General features: G+C 36.8%; 1 pseudogene; it reads right to left on the reverse strand.

Moving 5' to 3' along the window:
- Positions 1-12,529: 12,529 nt before the first annotated feature.
- Positions 12,530-13,406, reverse strand: LOC123820158 (annotated as a pseudogene).
- Between the last annotated feature and the right edge of the window lie 2,617 nt (positions 13,407-16,023).

Below are 16,023 nucleotides of genomic sequence, written 5' to 3' on the forward strand. Positions count from 1 at the left end.
GCCGCAGAAGTGTCTGGCGACCGGTAACCACCGGAAGGTGTGCTATAGGCAGCTAACCCTGCCGGGGCTCGGGGTCCAGTGGGACTGCCCGTGGTCCCGCTGCTTCCCACCCACAGGCGGACAGAATTTGACACAATGTCTTCAGAGAGTTGGGGGCCACCACCTGCCGCAGCTGGAGACTCTGAGAGGTGCAGAAACTCCGTGAGCTGCTTGCTCAGAGTCCCGGGGCGCTAAGTTAACGCCCGGGTGCTCCCGAGGGAATGGAAGCCTAGAAACGCTACCCCGCCCACCCGGTCTCCAGGGCTAGCTCTGCAGCCCCGGAGCCGGAGCGCCAGGGGCGGGGAAGGGGGCCGTCTGGGAGGAGGGGCGACGGGAGACCCGAGAAACTGGGCTGATGGGCTGCCAATCTCTTTTTCCCGAAGAAGCCTTTTTCTCCACTTGTTTCCTCACGAATTCCTCCTCGCAGTTTAGTTTTGTTGAATAATCTTCAAGGCCTCTCCCATACATCTTACTGCCCTTCTTAAATTAAGCAATTTTACTTTCTCCTTTTAGTTCTGCGCTTCTAAGCAAATTTGAAGATTTGGATTTGGAGTTGTCCTTTTCTTTCCTTCTCCCAGATGAAATCTTCAAGATGGTCGCATGGTCAGTGTGAATGAAAAAGCACAGCTTGACAGACTGCAAATGTTACCCAATTGAAAGATGCTCTATTTTAAATGGATCTTAGGGCTGTGTAAAAACCATGGAGAAAAAAATAAGGAAATTAATTCAGATTCAGACTCTTCTAGTATATATGTTTATTTACACATGCACATTTGGATTCTATGTATTATTAAATTCTGAAATGCTACCTCCCAAAGACTTTATTAATTTATCTGGAATTATTTATTAACAGTTTTGTTAAAGCTGTTTCAAAAATACTTCACATATCTGTTGTAAACCATGGGGGAAGGTCGTTCAGACCATTCTTCAAATATGCTACCATAAAATGCATTCTTGAAATATGCACTTAATGCCTTTAATTTTAGAAAAGATCATGTTCCTTTAAACCAATAGAGCAGTTGAGGCAGAAAATCCATGAGTATTTGTTCTTAATGGAAAGAGAGTCGGGGCTTTTTCATTCTTCAGGATAACTGCCTTGACAGACAATTCATATTCTAGCTCTAGATGGAAAATAATACTGACATATTTTACCATTCCACCTATTGGCATCCAATGTCTGGGGAAGATGGATGCCGATAGGATTGCCTACTGCTAGTCAATCTGGGCTTTCTCCTGCCTTCCTGCTTTACATGATCACTACTTTTACCATCTTCCCATATCCACACTGCGATATCCTATCATTGAGGTTTTCTACCCTTCCTACACATTGGAACTATCTAGGGAACTTTTAAAAGATACAAACACTCCAATACAAATATGCTGATTCTTGTAGTCTAAGGTTTTTGAACTCTGAAGGGAATGTTATATACCAGCAAGGTTTAGAATACCACTCTAGAAATTCCTAACCTAAGCAAATTCTACAATACCCAAACTTTCTTACACTTCTGTATCCTTGCGTGGGCAACTCCTGCCTAAAATGTAGTTATTCCCTAACTGTGGCACTCACATCCAAAGTATGAGAAATGAGGTTTTAGTGCTATATGTGTCATTAAAATGCAATGTATTTATTACCTAGTGAGAAAACAGTTCCCTATTTCTCTTAAGACCTGGTTACAAAAAGAAAAATGTGCAGCTTGGTTTAACTATTCTTTTAGAATTTTTAAAGACTTGCTTTTAACAAAAAAGGAAATTTAAAAGAGACTCAACAAGTAACAGTATTTTCCTGGAATTTAACACTAATTCTTTTTGTTCTTATTTGATTATCAAAGTTACTTTCCAGTTATGGCAAGTGATAATAACTTTCATGTGAAGAAGTGAAGATAATTTTAAGTAAATGTATTTAAATAAAATTATGTCTATTTAAATAAAAAAATGATAAAATGTGTGAAAGACTGAAAGCTAATAAACTTTTCTGATAAAAAATAAAGATATAAGTAAATGAAGAGATATATTGTGTTCATGGCCAGAAGACTCAACATTGCTAAAAACATAGTTCTACCTAAATTGATATGTAAATCAATTCAACTCAATCAAAATTCTAGCAGAACTTTTTGGTATAAAATGTCAAACTCACCCTGGCTGGTGTAGCTCAGTGGATTGAGCACTGGCTGCGAACCAGACATCACAGGTTCGATTCCCAGTCAGGGTACATGCCTGGGTTGCAGGCCATAACCCCCAGCAACCACACATTGATCTCTCTCTCTCTCTCTCTTTCTCTCTCTCTCTCTCTCTCTCTCTCTTCCCTCTCTAAAAATAAATACATAAAATGTTTTTTAAAAATGTCAAACTCATTCTAAAATTCATGTGGAATGCAAAGGAAAGACCTAGAATAGCTGAAACAACTTTGAAAAGGGATAAAGTTGCAAGGCTAACTATAGCTTATTTTGAAAGTTATTACAAGGTTACAGAAATAAAAGTGGTGAGATATTTGTGAAAAGATAGAAAAATCACCCAATGTGACAGAATAGAGAGTTCAAAAAATAGACAACCAATTTTAGACAAAGGTGCAAAGACAAAAATGTAACCAGCGGTGTCCAACCTGCGGCCCACGGGCCACATGCTGCTTCGGAGGGCTATGAATTCAGCCCAACACAAAATCATAAATTTACTTAAAACATTATGAGATCTTTTGTGATTACATATCACAGTGTATTTAATGTGTAGCCCAAAGCAGCTCTTCTTCTTCCGGTGTGGTCCAGAGATGCCAAAAGGTTGGACACCCTTTTTAGAGGGAGAGTGAAAGACAGGCAGGAAAGATTACAAAGGATCAAAAGAAAAGCTTTTTGGGAGATGATGAATACATTAATTATTTAAATTTTGATAATGATTTTACTTGTATATATGTAAACATTTATCAAATTGTGTACATTAAATATGTACAGATTATTGTCTGTCAATTATACTCTTATAAAGCTGTTATAAAAATAAAACCTCTTGTTACCTCTGGAAAAAAGTGGAATTCTCTTCTGGAGGGCAGACCCCTCATAATACTGGTTTCCCCTACTATGTAAGTGTTCTGGGAAGCCATCTTTATCAGTGTACCAGCTGGCATTGTTGTGAAAGGCTACATTCAGCTTCAGTGAATTTTTTTTGAAGACTCTTTCAATGAGTTTGCCGCATTTCTTGATGGGTGATTTATGATCACACCTGCCCACACCTGCCCACACCACTTTTTGAGTTCAGCAATTTTAGATCAAAAATAGCATGAGCCTCATGCTCCACCCTCCCTATTCACCTGATCTCATGTTGAGTGACTTTTTTTGTTTCCTCAGATGAAAAAAAAAATGTCCTCAGAGGGAAATATTTTGTTGATGTGGAAGAAGTGAAAGAAAATATGGCAGAAGCACTAAAAGGCATCAAAATTGACTAGTTCAAAAACTGTTCTGAGAAGTGGAAAAAAAGTCTTGATAGGTGTATTGTATCAAATGGAGAGTTCTTTGAAGATGACTGAAGTTTAAACATGTAAGAATCAATACATATTTTTTATAAATAAATTATGGGATTTTTTGATTCCCCCCTCATAGAATAACATGAAAACATTTTGGGCAAAGATGATCCTAATCTGAGTATCCAAAACTGGAGCAATGATTCTAAACATGTGTATTTTTTTTTCAAATATACCAAAAAGCCTGAACCTATTCTCTTCTCATAACAGTACTTCATGTTCTCTTTTACTCAAATTCTATGTACTTTTTTCCCTCCATTTACACCATCTCACAGCAAGTGAGCATTATGACTATCCCTATAAGTTACTGAGAAAACGTGAACAGCTGCAATCTAGCAGTGGCAAAACTTTCATCTAATGAAAGAGTGATGAGAAAGATGAAATATGTTTTTAAGCTGTGTGCAAGTATCACAAATATGCCATTTAAAAATTCATCCTAACTAAAGTTTTAAAAAACCTGGTCTGATAAAAGGGAAATGCAGAAGCAATCAGAAGGCAGGAAAGGAAGTTAATAAATATAATTTCTTAGAAGCTCAAAAACATCTATGCACCTCCTTTTTATTAATTATGTCTACTTCAGTCCCTTGTCCACCCTAAACTCTTATAGTCAACTGTCATTTTTTGTTGGTTCACTACACCAACCACTAAGCATAAAAGAGTAGTTGTGTGAATCAGCAATCATAAATGTAGACCTGGCTCTGATGGGAACTACACTGTTAGATCTTGGGCAAAACATTCATCCTCTCAGCTTCACTTTTCCCACTGGCAAATGAAAACATTAAGTTGTCTCCAAGGATAATTCCAAGATTGTGCACCATTTCTTCTGCCAAGTCTAGTCTGAAGTTATTTTCATTAATGTTTCAATCTCTAAAGAACCTCATTACTACTTCCACTAAAGCCTCAGTTAAAGCACCTCTCCTGTTTGCTGACAGAACAACCTAGGCTATTTTGCTGGTAAAGTTAAAGTGTTTGTATGCAGGTTGTCTGGAAGGTTTTGACAAGAGTTTGTAAGGAAAAGCTCTAAATTGACCATTCATTCATGCATAAACATACACAATTCACTCCATGGCTTGAGAATATATTCGAGCAGACTTTTCATAGTCCATTTTTTCCAGGGCTTCCCGGAGCCCCACTATGTTTGCTAATGTCATATTTTGTCAGTTTTGAGGGGAAAGTTTGAACTGCACTCTATTTCTCTGGGGTTCTTCAAAATGCACTGATGTCATCCTGGTTGAGAGTCTACAGTCTGCAGAGTAACATAAATTTCAACCCTTGGACTGTGTCTCATCCAATGGCTAGGCACCCCAAGTCTGGGAAGAAACAAGGCTCCCCCTGGACATAGCCTTTCTTGCAGTATTGTTGGGGAAGGATGGGCCTGCTTGGTGATATATATTATTGGCCAAGAAATGTCACTCCACCAAAACCAGTATTCCTGATAATAACACCCTGACACTGGAGAGAGAGAATTCATTATGCCAGATCTGTAACTAACAACAGCATGTACATCTTAAGAAAGAGGGCTTCCTTGCAGGACACAATCTCTGATCCCTCACTCTGGGAGGCAACAAGCCAGCTGTAGACCATACACAGTGTTCCCTCGCCATCGAGGGGACACGAATTACAGTTGAGAGCAGAATGTGTTTTCTTTTGTTGCCTTATAGCTCTTTTCATACCACTTGAGGATGCTTAGCTGGAATCATAAGAAACTAACAAAGTTAGGGAGAGAAATACCCTAACAAAGTTAGGGAGAGAAGTACCTATTGTTTCCTATAGTCATTTCTAAATGCCCAGCACATAGTAAATAATTTTTTGCACATAATAAATATTCAACACATCTTTGAAAATAAATAAAGAATGCCACAGGACTTACATGTACGTTGGCTGAATAGGCACTAATATCACATTACTTTTCCTTTGTATTCTGAAATTTTTGTGAAGTACTTTCCAGTGCACTAAAAATTAATCCTTTCCTGTTTTACCTCCCTAATGTTTACATAAGCTGGAGTGTGATTTCTTTTTAAGTATGGTTTACTCTTTCCTTTGTTTTCTGTACTTTTAATATTAAATAAGGTATTTTATGACAATTTTTTTCTTAAAGAAATAGTCTTGTGGAAGTCTACAGTTACACTTTTCATGCCAGTGTCCCCATATTCTGGTATTTTAAAAAGTATTGAGCTCTAAGCACACACAGTTGCCTATGAATATGATGTACTAATGTGTTAGTGTATTCACTTCTTGTCTTTGTTCTGCATATAAAAAAGTTATGGTGCTATATATAATACTTTAAACTTCATATTATCATACAAAACATTTCTCATTTTTATAGCTTTTTAAAAACAACAGCTCTAATACTATATAATTTTCCATCATTTAGCCATACAATAATTACTTTATTCTTCTAGTTTAGGACATTTGTAATGTTTCATGTTCTCCCTGTTTGAAGCGAGAAAAAATGAATATGTGACCTTAAAATGGTTTCTATATTTGAAATTATCTCTTTAGAATAAACTCCTATAAATAGCAGTCCTGAGCTAAAGGCTGTGGATATTTTTGAAGATTTGACTTATGTTACCAAGTTTTTTCCTAAAGAGATCGTATAAATTTGAATTCTAATATATAGTTCACTTTATCACAATCTCATGTATTCTTTTTCTTTTAAATGGCAGTGGTTATCTTACTAGGAAATTGATACTGCTTTCCCCTGAAATAACAGTAATAATTCACAGCTCCATTAGGAAAATAATTCTGCAAGCTTTCAGCTCATGGAAAGATAATCACCATTTCGCATACCTCTGATTGAGTATGATTGGGGGGAACTGAAGCAAAACATGGCAAAAGCTCCAACCGTTGTAACATACTCTGATGGTTCTTTGAGTAAATTACACAGCCTTTTGTGAACTTGCTAATTTAAACCAGTCTTCATAAAGGAGTGCTGTTGATTTAGAGACTACAACAAGAAACCTGGGTGCCATTGTGGTTAATTGCATAAGCGCATGTTCAACAGCTATGCTCTTTATTTAGTTTACTCTAATGGGTCTGAGTCTGTTGTGTAATAGGGCTCAGAATTTATGAAATTCCTGTTTTTGTTTTTAACTCATAAAAATTTAAAGTAATTCATGCTTAGAGATTGAGATAAGCTTTAGTGGTTTGTCCTACAAGAAATAGAGCCCACCTTCATAAATTAAAATATGTGAAAACATTTCCTCAGAATCCATTCCTTGAGTGGCACAGCACAATTTTACTCAGAAAGTACATGGAAGCCTTTTACGTGACTGTCAAAGATAGTAATGGAATGAGCATCACATATTAAACCTGAAGCATTTTTGGAAGAAGTTTAATTTAAAAATGCATCCCAGGTAAGTTATTTAAAAAGAATAAACAATAGTCATTGATCAATAGATAATCCTTGTAAAATGTTACCATCTTAAAAGATTTTCTACATATGGACATCTCTCTCATTATTACAGCTACCTTTTAAGAGTTGATTATTGTGTATCACACAATGTGCTTGGGCTTTATATATAAATATTGTGTCACTTAATCCTCATAATGACCTTATTGAAACCAATTACATTATCCTGATTTTATAAAAGAAAAAAAGTTTAAAAAAGAATAAGCCCTCAAGTAGTCTAATATTCAAGTTTCTGACACTCATGCTTCTCCAAGGCAGTCAGGCTAGCCTCCACTGTACAACAGACCCAGGGTGACCTGTTATGTAGTTGTTCATGAGATGGCTACCCAAAGGGATGCCTATTGGCTGAATCATTTAGCAACCTTAAAAATGCATCTATTCTGCCCTGGCCAAGTGACTCACTTAGTTGGAGCATCTTCCCACACACCAAAAGTTTAGGGGTTTGATACCCAGTCAGGGCACATACCTAGGTTGTGGGTTCAATCTACGGTTGGGCATGTATGGGAGGCAACCAATCAATGTTTCTCTCTCACATTGATATCGTTCTCCCCACTTCACTCCCCCTGTCTTTCTCTCTTTGTAAAATCAGTAAACATAACCTCAGGTGAGGATTGTTAAAAAATGCATCTTTTCTTTCAGTTAATAACAGTGCCATTGAAAGAAAAGAAAGTATGAGGAAAATAATGAGAAATTCAAAATCCTACATTTTGTCTATCCTGTTTTAATTTAGTAAAGTTAAATGACAGAGTTTTTGTTATCTTCCTTTTCTTCCCCACATCTTACCTATAACAGTAAGACAGAAATGAAGGCAAAAATTTTTGTTATTTATTTACACCACTAGAAACTTGAAACATATCTTTCTTTTACTCTAAAGCATCACTAAAGTCAGATTAGATACTAAATTTCACCTTTTTTAAAGCCTGACATTTAATTTAAAGGTAGTGGTGAGATCCTGCCATTTGTCATTAGAAACATACTTAAAGAAATTCACAGAGTAAAAATTTACAAAAGAAAAGTTTTATATGCTCATTTTGGGAAACAAAAGAGTTAACTTTAAAAAATTATACACTTTAAAGTGTTAGTTCCTACTCTATTCCATTGAATGAACACAAACAAGATATGAAAACAAATCCATCAAATACACCCAAACCCCTAAGTCTTCATGAGGAATTGCCACAGACCCTAGAAAACTATTTCTTGTTCATTATCATTATAAAAATTATGAAATTAACTTTAAGAGGTATTATACTTTCCTGTTTTTTTTTTCTTCTACTGTCCTGTGCTGTGCCAGAGTCTGTCTTCTGGAGATTTCATTAGAAGTGTCCCAATTAAATAGCTGTGTGAAAAAAAAATGGCTTCCATTCACAAGGATTTTAAATAAGAGGTAAATTCAGTAAATCAGTTCCTCTCTGGCTCCTAGCCATTCACATCTTTTGGTTTTTAAATCCATTTCATTGTGAGCATAAGGTGGTTGTTATGAGGTGTTGTCAGGCCTCTTGCAGGGTTATTGTGCACAGTAGAAGGTGGTTGTTTTTGATCAATGTCTTCAAAGTCAAAGCTTGGAAAATAATAGGTGCACATCAAAACCCAGTATGATAATGCAGTTAACATAGGGCTCTTTCAGGTGGCCCCAGGGAATTACTTAATTCTCATGTTGAGCTTTACTGTAATTAGTCATTTATAATGGTGTAGTGAGATTTATGTTGTGGACTTATAACTTGATATTCATTATCAAATGAGGTTCAGGAAAATCATTACCAGAAAAAAATAAAATAAAGAAGCCTATCTATTCATGTTCTCCTCCTATTTTTTTGAATCCCTGATTGACTACATTTTGTTCTTAAGACATCTCTTTTTGACCTAATATCTTTATAAGAAGGCCAATGTTTAATCTTTAGGACATTTATGCAATTATTTCATGAAATTCTGCCTAGTATATTAAGTTACTGATGTTAAGCTTTTTTTGTTGCACCTTCTTCTATATTCACATTACTTTTCCAAAAAGTCTTAACATTCATATTTACTTTAAAACAAAGGTGGGTTTTTATGTTATTTTTAGTTTTCCTTCTTTTAGAACAGAATTATTAACATTTAAGAAGAAAAGGCCATCTTGTTCTTATAGACATATAAATAACACAACTAGCATATATTACATAATAATATATAATATATGATTTCTTAAAGAAACTATAGAATCACATGTGGAAAATATACAATAAAAAGTCAAATAAACCCATAGCTAAGAGTTAAATGTGCCATATGTTTCTCTAATGCTGAGGCACAATGGGGTGCATGAAGAAACTCATTAAGTCAATGGAAACAGCAGCTGGGCCCTATCAAGATGTCTATTCACTTCACTCCTGAAGTAGAAAAACAGAAAAATAGTGGACACATCCCATTTCTTCTCGGGTTTGAATTGATAATATTAGCATGGGGTTAGTGCAGTGCAAAATGCTAATGTATCTCCCCTCCCAGCATCTAATTTGATAAACTTTTAATAGCTGTTTATTTTTCCTAGTAAAGATGGAGATGTCCATCTGCTCTTACTCTTTGAATTCCTCTCTTAAAAAATTATAGTTCTGCCAAAGCACCTAAATAGTCATATAGAGTTATGCAACAGCAAGATTGTGCCAGATAAATGACTTAACAGTAAAGAAAGTCATAATATGTCTGTTTTGATTTTATAGACTTCAGAATGAAGTATATATCATAATATAAATTGCTCCCACTAAAATTTTGTGCAATTTTGGTAAAGGCTTATTCTCAAGGCATTAGTTTTCTCCTTTATAAGTGTAGTTTTAGATGTTTCTTTTAGTGTCAGTTGCTTTAAGAATCTGATAAAATTTATGAGTAACTGAATGCATGCACGTGTTGAAAATTTTACATAGTATTTGCAGTCCCCTTTTAGTTTGAGAGTAATAAAGAATTCCTAAAGCCCCTTTCTAGTTTAAAATTTTATGCTTGTATCTTAGTATCAATACAAGTTTTCCTGATTCACAAAACAACATCTGCAAAACTGAGACCAAGTTTCCGAAGTCCCTAAAAGTCTACTGTGGGAAGAATTAATGCAGAATTGTGGAATTGTAAGAGTTCAAAGTCACCTTAGCATTGATTAGTTTTCTGTATTGCTAGATTAAAATTTATAGTTTCTATACATGTTTTAACAAAAACAATTCTCCGAAACAGAATGAGATCAGTCTGAAAAAGTAACACCTCCAACCATTTGGTTTAATAATAATAATTCATGTTCTTGAATTTGTTTTCTTCTTATATCATCTTCAAAATTCCCACTGAGTTGAGAAACATTTAACAACTAAGAAGACAAAACAAATATGTTTTCCCTACTTTGTAGTCACCACACTGCAAATGTTAAACTCTTTAAATATCATTCAAGTTTTCATGCATCAATAATAAATCCAGAAGCATAAGGCTTAAATTCTAAAGTCAAAGCCCACAATATTATCAGTAATGGTTTCAATCATTTGAAATTTTAAAACAGGTGAAGCAAAGTCCAACATCTTTGAAAATTCTTAGCTTCTCAGGAGTTCCCTCTTAATGCTTTTTTTTTGCTATCTGTAGAATGTTATTAAAAAATCAATTGAGTAGTGTGAACATTTAAAAACTACTTACCCCATAATTATGTAAGCTTGTGAATTTTAGAATACATATTTAATTTCTTTTTTAGTTTTTATTAAAGATTTTATTTATTTATTTTTAGAGAGAGGGGAAGGGAGGGAGAAAGAAAGGGAGAGAAACATGTGTGAGAGAAACAGTGATTGGTTGCCTCTTGCTCGCCCTCACTGGGGACCTGGCCTGCAAACCAGGTATGTGCACTGACTGGGAATAGAACTGGTGACCTTTCAGATCCCACTTTGGTGCTCAATCCACTGAGTCACATCAGCCAGAGCTGTCCGATTTCATTTTAGCCGATGACAGTGACTGCCCTATTCAAAGGCCTGCTTTCCAGTGGAATGAAGAGTTTATCAGGCTTCCACAAACAGTTCAGATAGAGACATGTCTTTGTATTGATAGTTTCTGAGACTGTTAGATTCTCAACTAAGATATAGACATTGAAATTTGATTTAGTTATGGAAAACAAGAGGAGAGATTGTGATAGAAAAAAGAAAGTATCCCCTCTGTTTTCCACCTCTTTAATCGCTTACTCTTTTCTGATCCCTTGTTGTAAGCTACCAACATATTCCAATGTCTGTTATCTCTCAAAGTTTTCATTCAAGCCTCTTAATATAGCATTCCTTCTTATCTCTCTGCTTCACAGACAAATCCCAACAAGGGTTGTCTATATATCTGTCTTTCTTTCCTCATCTAATAGTCACATCAAACACCTACAACATTTAGGAAGGTCACCAATAATTCCCATGCTTCCAGATCAAAGGATGCTTTCCAGTCTTCACCTGCTAGACCTCTCAGCAGTACTCAATACAGTTACATGTACTTAAAATTCTCTTTTCTTGGCTTCCATGAAATGATAATTTCCTGTTTTTAATCCTACTTCTCTGCTTCTCCTCAATCTTATCTGCTTATCCCTTTGCTTTTCTTTTTTCATATATAAGCCTGTCATAGTTCATTTGTGTGGTTATAATTATTTAATGCCCACTTCCTCTGGGAAACAGGACTGTTTTATTTCCCACTGTGTTTTCATATGTTGATCACCTAATAGATATTCAATAAACACGTATTAGCAGAATGAATGGAGAAGGCTTAGAAAAGGTCAGGTTATAGTTATATACTAGTTACAGTTATAGCATCTCACCTAATCCCCCTGGCATTCCTATAAGATATTATGCTTTTTAAGAAAACAGATACAGAAGGAATACAATTAATGGTGGCCTACATATTAGAACACACAGAATCAAACCATACTTATGCTAAAAAGGCACACTTTCACTAGATTCCACATATAAGTGTGATCACACAGTATTTGTTTTTCACTGACTGGCTTATTTCATGTAGCATAATAATCTCCAGATCCATCCATGTCATCACAAAAAAATAAATTAATGAACCAAATAGAAACAGAGGCATGAATACATGGAACAGACTGACAGCTGTCAGAGGGGAAGGGGGGAGAGACTGGATGATAGAAGGTGAAGGAATTAGCCAAAGAGCATATATGCATGATACACAGACATTCAACAGTGTAGTAATGGCCTGGGAAAAGGAGGGGTGAGGGCTGGGTGGAGGTGGGCATAGGGGGATAGATGGGGACAACTGTAATAGTATGAACAAGAAACAAAAGTCTTCTAAAGAAAAGACACACTTTCTAGTTTAGAGCTTAGGAGAAATTCCAGGACGATGGAGATGTTCCTACTACAAGTCTCTTGGCTCCTGACCATCTGATCCCAAATATCAAAACAAAAATCTTCCTTATCCAAAGTTTTTGAACAAAATGCCTCAGAACTCATACAGGTTTCCCAAAGTGTGATAAATAGCAGAATTATGCTGTCAAACTGAATCTTTTGCTTTGCAGCAATTAAATGAAATTCAATCCTTTTTTTTTCCCAGGAATCTGTCTTCAATAGTGGCAGGGACTTTCACAGGCCCAGTGCTAGGGCTCAGACCTTGTTGAAAACAGCAGTGTCCATGCTTTGCACATATTCCTCTAACTTGGTGATCTCCTCTTCCAGGAGGTCAGTCCCCACCTTGTCATCCTCCATCACACACACTGGATCTGTAGCTTGGTGCAGATGCCGTAGACCACCAGCACCAGCTTGGAGCACCCCCATCCTGCCCCCAGTCAGCCTGTCCAGCTGGATGGAGCACACGCAGGCCTCCAGCTGGGCCATGTCCATCTCATCATCCCAGGGCTTCACATCCAGGAGGATGGAGGGCTTGGCCACCAGTGCAGGCTTCTTGGTCTTTTTCTCTGCATACTGCTGAAGCCTCTCCTCCCGCAGTTTGATGCCTCCTTGTCCTCCTCGTCACTGCCAAACAAGTCAATGTCACAACCCTAGTCGTCCTCTGTGGTGGGGGCTGCCTCCTTGGTGGGATCTGCACTTAGCACATGGGAGACACGTGCTGGGTCTGGGGGTTTGTGGCCCAGTGGGCAGGCGCGCTCTTCTCCAGCACACTCAGTCGGGCCTCCAGCTTGAAGATGGCCTGCTGCAGGCCCCGTACCATGCCTTTCAGGCTCTGGTTCTCCACTTCCAGTCTGGCGATCCTGACGACAAGCTCACTGTGGTCTCCACAGGGCCCACTGGAGGCCCCATGGCCTGAGCTTCCAGCCAGGGATTTCTAGATGTTCTCTCTGACTCTCGCAAGGTCCCAGAGGATCATGCATGTGCCATTCTCAAGGCATGAGGAGCTAGCCGCAGGCCGGTTCATCTGCTTGTAGAATTTCCTTTCTGCATCGTCATATTTGAACTTGTTGAACCAGGTCATCTCGTGCACTCGGAAGTTTGTGGCCATTTCCCTGATGCCTGTCAAAGATGCAGCGACCGAACAGCAGGGCTCTGCAGTGAGGGACTGTTGAGGAAAGGGAGCGAAAGTCAATTTTTACAAAATTCCACAGGAATAGTAGTAATACCAACATAAAACTAGTATCAGCAATCTCCTTCAACTATTACTATTTGGTAGACCACAGTTTAACCTATAATTTTACAATCTCTTAGTTTCAAATTTATTTTTATTTGACCTGGGGAAGTTCAAGTGAAACCTGGATACATAAATATCAACCCATATTTATATATCTTCCTCAAAGTACCAAATACATCTATCAAAAAAATTTTTATATCTGTTAATGCAATAACATTATTTTATGTTATTTGGAAACTGGTATACAATTTCTGAAAGACTGAAAACCACATTCTCTTGCTCACTGTTCTCAATTCTTATTAACTTTCTCAAAACAAAACACACACAAAAAAAACACAAAAACTCAAGTTTTGGGACATCCAAAGTAGATATAACAAAAAGTAATATGAATAAACACAAAAATACAGTAATTTACCTTTAAATGTTTAAAGATAAATAGAAAGAGTAACTAAATTAAAGGTTAGTATATACAATATAAAATAATATTGACGGTTGTCTCTCCAGGTGTTCAGGACATTAGTGTAATTTTAGAAAAATGACATTTATCACTTGTTTTTAATAGTCATTGTAACTTCCCATTCTAACAACTATGAGAAAATGTAGGAATTTTGTGATACATAAATTTTTCCTCATACTTAAGCTTTTCAGGACAATCCCGTTACCTCTGAAAGGTCAAAGACAACTGTGACTTAGAAGGTGAAGAAGAAAGAAAACTCAGATAAGAAGTATGATTATCAACTGGGAATAAAGTAAATTGGAAAGACCAAGTTCCAACCTGATTCTGTCAATCACCATTAGTATACCAAACAATAGTATAAATTCCCTTAACCTATGTCCTTCCCATGTACAAAGGAAGAGTGTACATAGATATTAAATGAGATAATATGTGTCAAAATACCTAGAGAAGTGTCTTACACATATAGGCATTCAGAAAATATGAATGGCTTAGTTATGTAAATAGTGCTAGTCATGTTATTCCCTCTGCAAAACTTTTCAAAACACAGGAATTCTTTGCCAAAAGTCTGATAAAAGTAGAAATAACAGAATCACAGAAAAGTATTAAGTGTGAAAAATTTATATTTAATTATGTATACTTTCAGAGACTTTTAGTTTCCATTCTGGCATGTAAAGAGGTTGAAAGTCATCATTCAGTCCTAACAAATAAAAAGCTGAACAAATTGAAGAATCAACAACTCCTTTTAGATCTGTTAGAGAAGTGAGATCACAGGACGAACTGCTATCCCCAAAATTAGGGAGAAAGATGAGTAGATACAAAGAAATCACAAGTTACTGGGTGGAGCAGAAACCCAGGAGTAGAAGCCTCCCTGAGAATAGTACAGGACAGAAAAATCTGAACTATACTTGACGAATTCCTGGAGGCTCAACATGGACAGGTCTTAGAGTTAAAAGCCAGAAAATCCCAACACTTCTGTGCATTATGCCTCCAGGGGCTCTACCAGGTTCTCTCAGTGAATATCAGAGAAAAAACACCTCCTGTTTCCAGCAGAGGGGTGGAGAAAAATAAGCATTTTGAAATATACCGAAGCATTCTACATTTCTTAAGAAAGCCTGCCCTCAAGAGAAACTGTTTTAGCACAACCTAAACTATTGGGGTGATATCAGAGCCTAACCAACTTGGGAGAAGGAAAATGAGCAAATTCCATCCCACTCTAGCCATAGTCACCCTGTCCTGCTTAAAGGGAAATAGATGGTAAGAGAAGCACTTCTGAGATTCACTATAAGACTGAGATCTAATCATAGGAGTACAGAATTTTCCCATCCTCCTGCACCTTACCACCAAATTCTTGAAAACCTCTTTATCACAGTTCCTTTTACCTAAAACAACATGTCTGGCATTCAACAACAACAACAACAACAAAATCACAAGACATACTAAGAGATAAAACACAGTTGGATGAAAACAGAGCAAGCATCAGGACCAGATGAAGATATGACAAGGATGTTGGAATTTTCAAACTGAGAATCTAAAACAATTATGATTAATATGCCAAGAATTCTAGTGGGAAAAGTAGGCAATATTCATGAACAGATGGAAAACATAAGCAGGGACAGTAATCAGAAATGGAAATTCTAAGAAATAATTTTTAAAATATTTTTTATTTATTTTTAGAGACAGGGGAAGGGAGGGAGAAAGAGAGGGAGGGAAACATCAATTGCTTGCCTCTCATACGCTCCCAACTGGGGACTTAGCCCACAACCCAGGCACGTACTAACTGGGAATCAAACCTGTGACCTTTTGTTTCACAGGCCAGCACTCAAGCCACTGCATCATACCAGCCAGGGTCTAAGAAATATATATATTTGATTTCAGAGACACTGTAACAGAAATGAAGATTGCCATCAGTGGGCTCATTAGTAGACCACATACAACTGAAGAAAGAACATCTGAGCCTGAGGATATGCCAATATAAACTACAAAGCAAAGAGTAAAAAGATGGAAAAAAAGGAACATAATATGCAAGAACTGTGGGCTAACCACAAAAGGTATAACATA

This window comes from Phyllostomus hastatus, unplaced genomic scaffold, assembly GCF_019186645.2.
Source record: "Phyllostomus hastatus isolate PE091 unplaced genomic scaffold, TTU_PhHast_1.1 phas_contig_34, whole genome shotgun sequence".
Classification (NCBI taxonomy): Eukaryota; Metazoa; Chordata; class Mammalia; order Chiroptera; family Phyllostomidae; genus Phyllostomus; species Phyllostomus hastatus.